Source organism: Dasypus novemcinctus, chromosome 17, assembly GCF_030445035.2.
Source record: "Dasypus novemcinctus isolate mDasNov1 chromosome 17, mDasNov1.1.hap2, whole genome shotgun sequence".
NCBI lineage: Eukaryota > Metazoa > Chordata > Mammalia > Cingulata > Dasypodidae > Dasypus > Dasypus novemcinctus.
The window spans coordinates 35,586,885-35,598,872 of NC_080689.1; the positions used below are offsets into that span (position 1 = coordinate 35,586,885).

Consider the following 11,988-nt stretch of genomic DNA (forward strand, 5'->3'; position numbering starts at 1 on the left):
GTGTGGGAAGTGGGTCCTGCCCCCAATCCAGCTGGGGAGAAAAAACTTAGACCTCACCATGTTAGAGCTGGAAAACTCTTCATGGATAATCTAGTTTGGGGGTTAAATCACTCTTTCTTTCCTTCTTTCCCTTCTCTTCCTCCCTTCTTCCCTCCCTCCCTTCCTTCCTGTCTCCAGCAGCATCTTGGATGCCTGGTCCACTAATTAGACCAAGGTGGCTGGGGGTGAAGGGGGTGGAGACATCCTAAGGCCCCCAGCTTGGCCTTCACAGATCCCCTCCTGGTCCCCATTCATCACAGCTGTCTCCAAGGAACTCTTCTCCTGCGGGGGGATGGTACGGGGTGAATAGTGTGAAAAATCACCGATCGGGTCCAACCCCTGATAATTCCAAATTAGGAAACCGAGACTCAGAGAGGCCAAATTACTTGCCTAAATTCACACAGCAATTAGTCTCCTAACTGCAGGTGGGGCTCTTTTCTGGCCTGCTCTGTCTTAAGGTTGGGTAAACTCTACAGGGCAAAAATTGAGGAGCGTGGAAGTCGGAGGGGAAGATGAGGTTCATTGCAGGCAGCGGTGGTCAGGGAAGGCTTCCAGAGGCAAGAAACTTGAGCGGGGGTGCCCCTGAAAGAGGCTGAAAGGGTTGGAGGCAGTCATTCGGGAAGGGGGCATGGGTCAAACAGGTGTTAAATTCCAGAAGCTGCTAGATAAGCAGCCTGATACTAATGGAAAACTAGGGAGGCATGGATCAGGTTTTATGCGGAGAGAAGGCTTAGGGCACGGATGTAGGCTGGTGAGTTGGAGGGTTGATTTTACTTCCCTCCCAGTTCACCCAGTTGGAACTACTGGCAGAGCCCATCTGACTTTGGCATCACAACAGAAGGCGGGAAGCCCAGACAGGCGGGCGCAGGGGCGAGTGGAGGCACTATGTTGAACAGACCGTAAGGCAGCGGCCAGGCTGCATTAAAAATCAATCATGCTGATGTTTGAATAAAAACAAGAGTGGAGTGCTGGGGGCAGGTGCTGTGAGGGTCACAGGGGCAGAGGCCGTAGGGGGAGGTTCCACTTGGAGGCTGTGTCAGCTCCAGACGCAAGCCCGTGGCTTCTAGTTTCTAGTCAAATGAGACCAAAGGTGGAGATGGCTTTAGAGAATGGCCATTCCTCAGTCTTCTGTGAACCTTACCCATAAAACCTGCACAATAATCTTGGCCCTTTCTCCAGGCAAGTGCTGCTGTAAGGAGCAAATGAAATAAGGTCCAGAAGCATAGAAGAGCCTTTTATCAATAAACATGCCTCCAGAGGGGGGCAAAACATGTAAACTGGCCCTGGGGTAAAATAATCAAGAAAAGAGACTGAAGCATTCATGTTTAAAGATTTTAAAGCTCTATGCTGGCCAAATGATCTGCTGGCCCCAGCCTGGCCTCCCTTGCACTAAGGCATGCTCCTCTCAGTAGGATATGTATTCGGCAGGAGACCTCTAGAATTGCCCTGTTCCATGAAGTAGCCTCTAGCCAAATGTGACTATTTGAGTTTAAATTTAAAGTAATGAAAGTGAAAATTTTAGTTCTCCAGCTGCACTAGCCAAGTTTTGTGTGCTCAAAATAGTGGCCACTGGCGATGGAATTGGGCAGTGTGATATAGAGCACGTTCATCATGGTAGAAAGTTCTATTAGCGCTGCTCTAGGACTATCATGGTGGAATGATAGGTAGAAGTATCTCACCATGTAGGTGGCTTCTTTCACTGCCCAAGTACAAGTTTAACCCTGGTTCCCTTTGCTGCTTTCACCACATCCTTCAACCCCTCGCCTTTGTTAAAGCTCCCTGCCAACAGTGATCATTGCTCATCTCTATCTGCTCATTCTGCACCTGCTTAGGACTAAAAGTCTAATGGAAGAGGGTTGCCATATGCTCCACTTTGTTAGAGAATCAGGGCGGGAATGCCTGGACTCTAAGAGAGATGGTGGGCATGACAGCACTGCAGCGAGCAATTCCAGGGCAGGTAGGGCATCCCCGTGGAGTGGCTTCCCGCTGCAGTCAGGGAGGCAGGAGAGCAGACTAATTAGGAACACAGGCTCCCTGGGTTTGAGTCCCAATTTTCTTCCACTCACTAGCTGTGTGACCTTGACTTTTCTTAACATCTCTGAGCCTCAGTTTCTTCATAGGTGTGATGGGAATGGTACTTAGCTCAGAGGGCATTATAAGGATGAGACAAGTTAATGGAAAGCACTTTAAACAGTGTCTGGTGTGCGGTGTTTGCTGTTATTATTACTGTTGTTATTATTTAATTTCTTGTATCTTGGCCTTGGTTGAAATTGTGCCTATGGCAAGGTCGCCCAGGCACTAACCATGCTACATCCTCAGTACACTTGCCTCCTCCCACCCACCTTCAGGTATTTTTCCTCACTGGTGCCTGCTGAGCACCTAACTGCTTGCTCTTTCAGTCTGAAGCCCCACTGCTAGAACCCATCACCCAGGTTTGCCCCAGAGCATGCCTCGGTTTTTCCAACACAGCACTGCAGCACCCCTGAGTTCTGCCCAGGCCAAGCAGTGGGCTGCCCGCCAGGCCACCAGAGAGCCCCTTTTGGGAAGCAGCACAGGCTTGTCCTAGGTCAGGCAGGCCAAGGATTGGCCCAGGGGTCCTCCTACCCCAAGAGCAGCACATTCAGCAGCCAGCACATCCCCCGGGGGGAGGGAGCATCCAGAACCCCAGGCAAGCTGGGTCCATTGGGTTCCTTCTCTGCAGAATTTGAACAAAGGAAGACGCAAAGAATGGGCAGCTGGTGGCAACGCAGGCTGTTTGAAGGGCGGGGTGACCAGGAGAACCCGAGATGAACAAGGGAGCGTGGAAGGGCTGAGAAGCACACTGAGCCTGATGTCAGCAGGCCTCTGGCTGTGAAAGGAAGTTCTTTGGCTCTGAGGTAAAACAGCAGCTTTCACCCTTGGCTCTGCACATGGCACTTGCCTGGAAATACTTTTTCTGTCTTCACTGGAAGCATAGAAGGGTCATGGGGAAAGGATAAGCACAAAGTCTCCGTAAGCACCTTTAGGATGTGCTTAGAGTCTCTACTGGAAAAAAAGCAGCCATCCTTACAAATTGTGGGTTGAAAATGTTAGCGTGAGCACAGCACAGCGCCCCCCCTTCTGACGGGCCTGTGGGTGGCTGTAGTCGGGCAGCCCAGGAGATCTGACAGGGCCACAGGACGGTCCCTTTCTCCTTTCTGCTCCACGGCATCCCTCTGCCACAGGGAATTGGCTTCCTAGAGAAAAAGGCAACCAAGGGTCCCCCGATGTGTTCTGATGAACTAGCCATCCCCAGTATGCGGAGCTGCTCTCACCAAATCAAACTGGATGAAAACAGCGAGAAGCAGCATGGCTGCTTCCTCCTCAGCTAGCTGCCGGTAGACAGGGAGAAGGGGATTTGGAATGGATCGTCCTTCCCGGCCCTTGCGCGTCTCTTGTTGATCCCAGAGGCCTGACAAGACCCATTTTGCTCTTCGGCGTGTCAGCTCGCAGCCTTCCTAACAAGCTAACCTGTTAAACAAACTGGAGAGCCCCAGGCTTTTCTTGTTTCTCTCCCTCTGACATAACAAGGTCTGGGGTGGGGGGTCCTCAGCCTGGGGAGCAGGGGTGGGGTGGGGAGGCCAAGCACACCCTGACTGACAGGACTGGCGGGCAAGGTTGGCCCTGCTCTCCATTATTATTTTACACAGCCTGCTTCCATGGAAAGCTGAGTAAAGGGGCCTGGCATGTTCAATTTACCTGTGAAAAGTGATAAAGGATGATTTAAATAAAATAATAAACAAAACACTTCCTAGTAAGCCACCGCCACCGCCTCTGCTTCCGAAAAGGAGCCTGGCCCAATATTTGGGAGGTAGGGGTGGGGTAGAGGAGAGCATTAGGCCCTACCTGGGCCCTGGGAATGCAGGGGCCATTTTCATCCAGCTTTCAGAAGTTTCCTTTTGTGGCATCTCAGTGTTAAAAATATTCCTCCCTGGAGGTGCAGCTGCAGCAGGGCAGATGTCCCTGGCTGAGCACTTGGGAAGGAGCTATTAAAAGGCACGTAATTAGGTTGTCATCCCGGGGCCTCCGAGCCAGGCTTTGGAACACCATCTTTGTTGAAAGTTTTCCAGACGTCAAATATTTGCAGAACCTGATTTACCAAAAAGGCCATTAATACCCAGTAGGACTGGACTGCATGCAGCAAAGGCAAGACAACGTAGTGGGTCAAGGTTGGCCTCAGGCCCTGAGACTCCTTTTGCTGTGTCCTTTCCCATTCTGGGTCCCAGCCTCGATTTCCCTACCTCTCTTTCCCCTCCTCCTCGGCCCGCCCTGCCCCCACCAGCATAGACTGCTCCTGGGAAAGGCTCTACCAGCCATTTTCCTCTTAGCATGAATGGAAGCAGCTGAGCTCCTCTTCCCCCAAGGATGTGGCATTCACGCCTGAGCCCTGTACTCTTCAGGGTACAAAAGGCTCTGTCCCCTTGTGTTAAAGGGATGCCAGGAACTTCCCAGTGGGGAAGTGACCCTGGGAATTGTACCCCAGGGAGCCACCTACTGTCTAAGAACGGTGAGCAGCCTGAGCCCAAGCCCCATTCTGCCTTGGAGGCTCATCTACCCATCCATCTAATCATCTGTCCTCCCTGCATGCCTCGCCTAGTTATTCAGAGTCTCTGTGCTAAGTGGTGGAGATAGAGGGGTGAGCGCAAATTACATATGATCCATGTCAGTGTGGCTGGAGATGGCATAGATGGAGAAGACATAATTACAAAAATAAGTGTAAAATCATAACCACAACAAGAGCAAGGAAGGAGCAGTAAATGCACAGTACTGTGAGGATGTGTTGGAGGGAAACTGACCTGTCAGGGAAGTCCAGAAGCCCTCCCAAGTGAAATGATGGCTGAGCTGAGAGCTGGAGAGGGAGAGAGATAAAGGGAGAGTGTGTATGTTTGTGTGTGTTGGGGTGGTGTGTACTCCATGGCTGCTTCTTCCATTGGAACAGTTTGTGCAAAGGCCCTGTTTGAAATTGAAAGGAAGTATCATGATTTTCATGAGATTCTTCTCTTTCAGGACTTAAAAAAAATCAAAGATTGTGGTTACGAAAAAAAAAGTAGAGGGAAGGAAGGAGAATCTGAAACCAGTTTCTGAAACTCTCCACCAGTAGGCAAAGTCCTTAAAGGCAGTTGAGAGTTGGCTCTACAAAGTCCAGATTAGGTTTTCTTTGGTGGCAAAACCAGAGACCAGGGCTCTGGCCTCCTCCTCCTGAAGGCCTTCCCTGATATGTGGGACTGCTTTTACCCTTTAGCAATCGTATTAGTCAGGGTTCTCTAGGGAAATAGAACCAACAGGAGATAGTTGTAAATAGTATGAGATTTTAGAAAATTGTCTCATGTGACAAATTCCACAGGGCAGGCTGCAAACCAGGGGCTCCGATGAAGGTCCTTGAGGAGTTCCCAGGAGATGCTGTCTGTCTGAAATAGAGATGGGAATTCTCTCTCTGAATGCTGAAATCCCTCCTCCTTTCAAGGTCTTCAACACATTGGATGAGACACCACTTACTGCTGACAGCAGTCTCCTAAGTTGATTGTAGATGTGACCAGCCATCTATGCAATCAACTCACTATGATTAAAGTCCCCAGAACACCCTTGTATTGCAGTTAACACGGTGCTTGCTTGACCAAACAACCGGGCACCATTACCTGGCTGAGTTGCCACATTAGCCTAACCATCACAGCAATATATCATGATTATTTCCTCAGGTCAGGTAATATTATTTTATGGTAGAATTGTTAATGGCAACATAATATTCCATAGTAGGGAAAGCCACAATTGTACTCAACAAACCCGCTGCTGTTGGACATTCAGCTTAATGTTGCACATTCCTAAGCACCTCTTCACTGAACACCCTTTCCCCACTCTTTTGACTTTCTGAGGATAAATTCTGATACATAGGAATAAGTTTGAGCGTAACTGAAAAGGGCCAACAGCTTTTCTTGCCTGCCGACGGTGATCTGCACTGCTCCCTGACTGCGCAGGAATCCTGCCGGTCCTCACCTGGCAACTGAGCGAATTTGGAGGATGTGCTGGGAGGAGTCTCAGCAGGAAGGAACCTAAGTGGGCAGCTACGTGCTGGGTAGCCTGGGACAGGATTGGGGGCAGGCGGATGTTGATGGAGAAGACAGGGTAACCACTAACTGCTTTCTCCACCTGTTCTTCCCCATGAGAAGCACTGGAAGTTTCTGCTGTAGTGCCCAGCACTCTGCCTCACAGGTAGACAGAGCCTGCCGGGGAGGGGGTGGGGGGAGATAGGACCTCCAGCAGCCAGCTCTCTGCAGGCACTTTCTCTGGAAGACTTAGAGTGCCCAAGAGAAACGAGGGGCTGACCGGGACATATGTCAAAACACAGAGTTCCTGGAGGTGACAAGACTGGGAAACAGAAGACCAATCCATTGTTAAGGATTTGTTACAGATGTGTCGTGTTAATCCTCTAATCTCTGGGCACCTGTTTCTCCACCCAGCACATGGAGTTAATCCTCTTTTATCCTTATTTCACCAGGACATTGCAAAAATAAAATATATATGTACTTAAAATGAGCTCATCAACATGAAAGGAATGAGAATACACTTTCGGAAAGGAAGAAACCAAGGCTCAATAAGTCATAGAATGAAAGTGCCACGAGGGCAGGGTGTTTTGCTCACTGGTATACCCTCAGGGTCTATGTGCCTGGCACATAATGAGCACAAGCTGGTAACGTGAATGAATCAACACACAAGCACTTCCTCTGTCCCAGACACTATGCTAGGTGCTTTGTAGGAGTTCTCCCACTTAGACCTCACAAACAGCTCTTTCTTTACCATAGGGCTATAAAATATTCCCATTTTGCAGCTACAGAAGCTGTGGTTCAGGCTGGTTAAGTAATGTACCAAGCATCATACAGCTAGCATTTGGTAGGATTTAAATTTGAATGTAAATTCTTCCGATGCCATTTTCCTAGTTCTTCCCACCCGCAGCCTGCCTCAATTGTATATTCCAGAAGAGTTGCTGTGATGCGTGCTCTGATGTTACTATTTTTTGTTGTTGTTGAAAGCTGCAGCGCCTGCCTGCAGTTAGTGCTCTGTGAATATGATCTAATTATGATACCCTATTTATTAGTTCATATTTTTATAATGACATTGTAAGCACTTTAAGGGCAACAGGTCATTTCCTATCCCCAAGGCCAGGCACAGAATTGTTGCCTGATATGCCAGTTAACTAAATAGCATTATTATACGAAGATCATAAAGTGGAATCAGAATTGCTTCCTTTAAGGCAGGGCTTTATGCATTGTGGACAAAGCAAATCTGTGACTTTAAATGTAAGTCAGGGCAGGCCACCGCTCTCCAGCGGCTTTGGAACCCTGGTTGTTAACAAGAAAACGGGTAGAACCGGACACCCGAAGGAGAGCGGCAACCAACACAATGAACGCAGCTTCGGGGGCCTGGGTGCAGCCGGAGGAAGGCTCACCGCGGCGGGTGCGGCAGCCTCTGGCCCCGCCCCCAGGGCCTGAAACCTGATAGGTTCAGTCTATCAGATGTGGGCGGGGCCTTGCGGAGCCTCTGGTCCAATCCCTGGGCTCCACAACTTGCTGCCCTGGTCTAGGCGGTGCCCGAGGCCACCGGAGCAGGGAAGAGACTTCAGGGTTACAGGAAGACTCTCCTCGCCGAAAGGCGACTTGGGAGTCTCTTCAGTGTCTGGCTTTGCCCTTAGCTAGCTCTTAGCCTCAGTTCCTTCATCGATAAAATGGAAAAATAATTCCTTTTCCGTAGGGTTGTAGCAGTTAAATAAAGTTCTTGACACAGGCACCTACCTCAGGGTAAGTGCTCAGAAATGTTACTTGCTTCTAGAGAGCAATCTGCCTGAAGGCTGGGACTCTGATTCACAGAGCTTGCCAGAGTGCCCAGACATGTGTCACTGTTCCTCTAATGTTCTCTGAGTGAAGGCAGGCCTGGAATCCCTCCACTGGCACTCCATCTCACCTGGTGAGCCTTGCCTGTTTTAGGTCTCAGAAACCCCAGAAGCGTTGACGGTTAACAGCCTGTTTCTTAACCCTACTTCCCAGAGGGCCTGGCAACAACATGAAGACCTGGGTACCTGGGAAGGAAAGGGGGCAGCTTTCAGAACAAAGACAAATTCCTGGTGTTAGCAGCCCTTCCCTGGCCTGCTTGCAGGACACTCTTCTCCTTTCGGCTTAGATTAGACCCACTGTGAGCAATATAAAGAGCATCAAACTTAGCCATCAGGTAGCCAGTAAAGGTTTGAGAGGGGCCAAGTGGCCCTTAGGAGTGGAGTGACTTCATAGAATTAGAATTAGGGAATGAATGGTTTAGAAGTGTTAAAATTTGGACTTTAAAGTTAGAAAGTCACTTGGAGTTAGGATTCTGTAAGAACTTACCACTGGGTTTCTGAGTGAGAGATGGTGCCCTGTTAGTAGCCAGGTACTATGGGGCTGTCACTTTGATCTGAAACTTAAAATGCTCTGTTCCAGGGACCTGCTCCTTTGTCTTGGGGAGCCAGAGGTTCCTCTTCTCTGCCTGGCTCCTCAGCAGGCCCTGGTGAACCTGCTGAAGGAGCAGGCTGAGCATCTACTACACACCAAGGGTCATGTATCGCATGTAAGATCCCAAAGGAGTCGAGAAGAGTGCGCCTACCAATGATGCTGGGGAAACCAGCCTCGCCGTAACCCTGTGATTTTGGGGGAAATCACTTATCTCCTGGCTTCAGCTTCCTCATCTGGCAAACAGACCTAATACCTCAGACCTCTTTGGAAAATCCCATGTGGTCAGGAAAGGAAAGAACTTTGAAGAGAACATTCTCCCTGGCAGGGTAAGTTGCTCTGAAGTGAACTGTAAGGCAGAGTCTGGGCAGCTTGATCTCAGGGAAGGCTGATGTCCTCCTTCCTTCCAGGAATGCCTAGGCTTCCCTTCCTTAGACACACCTACCCTAGCTTTCCCAAGACCACTTCCAGCAGGGACCTGTGCCTCTGAACCGGAACTGACAAAGACAGAAGCAACTCACCCCAAAGCTTTACAGGCTCCTGATACTCTGCACGTCTCTCTCTCTCTCTCTCTCTCTCTCTCTCTCTCTCTCTCTCTCTCTCACACACACACACACACACACACACACACACACAGAAGTCAGCCCTGGGGCTGCAGGATGACCAGTTCCATGAGTCACCTGCATAAAGTGAGAACTCAACAAATACTTATTGCATGAATGAATGAATGAGGGAATGAGCCAGGGTGGCTCCATGAATAGACGGCCACTCCCTTAGACAATGAGACTGTTTCCTAATCCAGGATGTGGAATGCTCCCAAAGGAAGCCGTTTGGGACTTTCCTAGTGAGTGTCCCACAAGGGAGCCACACCCTCTACGGTTCCTCAAGCCTCACGTATCATCCTTTCTCCCCGACCTCATTGTAGGGGGCTGTGTCCTAGACCCTTTGGACCCTTTTGCCAGACTTTACACCTGGTGAGTAGTAGATAATAAATGTATGATGAACTGATGAGCTGCCTTCCATAGGACAAAGCACCATAGGATAACTGGTACAAAAAGGGTTGGGGATATAAGCTACAGAGAGTCAGAGCAGGGAGAACTCACTGTGGGTTCAAAAAGTCTGAGAAGGCATTTGGAGGAACCAAATGGGATTAGCAGCTGAACCTTGAAGGAGGAAAAAGATTTGGAGGCTCAGAGGCAAGGGGGAAGGTGTTTCTGAAAGGGAAAAAGGCGATGGACAGCTCCCAGGAGGAAGGCCGATTCAAATTATGGTCAGAAAGCTGGAATAGATTTAGTGTAGCTGTAGAGCCGACCCAGGTAGAGGAGTGTGCTTGTAAGGTGGGTTGGAGTGAGCCTGGGCAGGGCCTTGAATGCTATGATGCGAAACTTGGCACCTAGCGGCGAGTGAGGAAGGAAGTGAAAGGAACGCTGGGAGGTATGGGAAAACAGTCTGCGGAAGACAGGCAGATAAGTGGCAAGCTGAGGGTAGCAAACCTTACTGGGAGATAATGTGCCAGCACAGGGCTGGCCAGAGCCGGGTCTTAGGCAAACAGAACTGTTTCAACTTCTTTCATTCCTTCGCTCATTCATTCATTCATTCAAATATTGATTGTGCAGTTACCTCACAGAAGTAAATCGGGCTGATGCCTCCCTCTGGGCCCTGGGCTCTACTCCTGGCCCCCACCCAAGCGCCCTGCCCCAAGGCGGGGAGCTCGGCTTAGAGCAGACCAAGAACCAGGGCTGGGGGTGAAAGCGGCTCTGACCTCTCACCTGCATTTCTTCCTACAAAACCGCAGATCCTCCCGGCCAGGGACCCCGGCCGCCACCCTCCCGACCACCCCACCCACACTCCAAACCTCACCAACCGTCCACACCTAGAAGAGAAAGAATTCGGGAAGGAGGAGTCCCTGCGGAAGGTGTGCCCGGTCCGGGGCAGCCCGGGGGCGGGGAACTAGGGTGACCGGAAACTGGGGCTGCAGCGGCAGCCGGGGTACGGGTGGGGCAGATGGCGGCCGAGGGGTGGTGACCTGGGAAGACGCTTCCTGACATCGGCCGCACACGCCGCGAGGCTCCGCGAGCGCTCCGGACTCGGCCTCGGCGTGCGGAGCCACCCGGAGGGAGGAGGGTGCGCCCGGGGCGGGGAGAGCGGGGCCCCGGGCGCGCGGAGGCGGCTCCTCTGCGCCCCCTGCCGAGCGCCGCCGGCACTGCACGCGCCGCCGCCGGGACGCCGGGACGCCGGGACCCCGCGCCCAGGAGGCGCACGGTCGGGGCGGCGGTGTCTTCCTGCCTGGGGAAAGCCTGGGAACGCTGCGTGGCCTCCCCAGGGGGCCAGAGCCGGAGCTGAGCGCCTGTGGGAGCAGCCTGGCGGGTCCGCTCGCTCTCCTGGCCCTGATCTAAACAGGACTCTCGATAAAGACCCTGCCCAGCCCAGAGCCACGCCGGGGCCACGTCTCCCCAGATGTGGTCACGAGGAATCCGAGTTTCAGAATGTCCTTATTTTGCAATCTGATTCAAAAGGGAGGGGAGTGGAAAAATTATAGACAGCAGCCGCCAAGGGACCTCAGCTTAAATATAACTGGTGAGCTGGGAAATGATAGAGGCAGAAAATAATTTCCCTCTCGGACCGAGGGACTGAGAGGGCCTCTCACCGCTGGCTCAAAATAAAGCAGAGGGATAGATAGTATCCCTATACTTGAGGGGGCAGGAAGAGTCTTTTCTCTGGCTTTCTCCTTTGTTATGTTGCCCTCCTCTCCCCTCAGTCCCCTGTTCTCTCTTGGCTTTTCCTTTCTTTTCTTTTCTTTCTTTCTTTTTTAAAATTAATTTATTTTTAATGTTACATTAAAAAATATGAGGTCCCCATATACCTCCACCTCCATCCTTTCCTTTTTCTCCTTTCCACCTTCTCCTTCCACCCCACCCTCTTCTCTGTTCTCTTCCCTCCCTGTCTCTTCCTTCAGCTTAAGTACTAGACAGATATTTTTAAATATTAAAGGATAATTTGTTAAAAGGTAAAAAGTCTATGACTCATGCAAATATAAAATGAACATGTCAATATTTTTAACTCATTGCTTAATGAGGCAACCAGTAAGATGTTACAACCAGTTCAGAGGAGAATCCAAAGAACAGACCCAAATGTAGGCAATCAGGGATGTTAGAGAAAATTTGCTAGTAGATGCAAAACTTGCATCTTCATTTGCATTTCTGTGATCAGGAATCTTGTGTCTTGGCATTAGCATTCACTCCAAAAGTTAACTTCTATCTCTAGAGATGCAACGTTGTACAAGACAACCAAAGGCACAGATCCCTGTAAAATCAGGCAATTGCAGGAAGGGCCCTCTAGTCTAGACAATTCCTGGCATTCCATCGAAAGGACACACAGGAGTCTTTGACCATTTCAAAGTCCTTCGCAGGAAAGGGAGGGGAGAGCCAGATGATTTTCATAAGCCACTATCTAGGGATGG

General features: G+C 50.5%; 1 long non-coding RNA gene across 1 annotated transcript; it reads right to left on the bottom strand.

Moving 5' to 3' along the window:
- Positions 1-5,253: 5,253 nt before the first annotated feature.
- LOC131273856 (uncharacterized) lies at positions 5,254-10,625 on the bottom strand. Its single transcript, XR_009181023.2, has 3 exons — positions 10,402-10,625; positions 8,011-8,125; positions 5,254-5,465 (listed from the first exon to the last, which is right to left on the bottom strand). It is a non-coding gene; the product is annotated as an uncharacterized lncRNA (long non-coding RNA).
- Between the last annotated feature and the right edge of the window lie 1,363 nt (positions 10,626-11,988).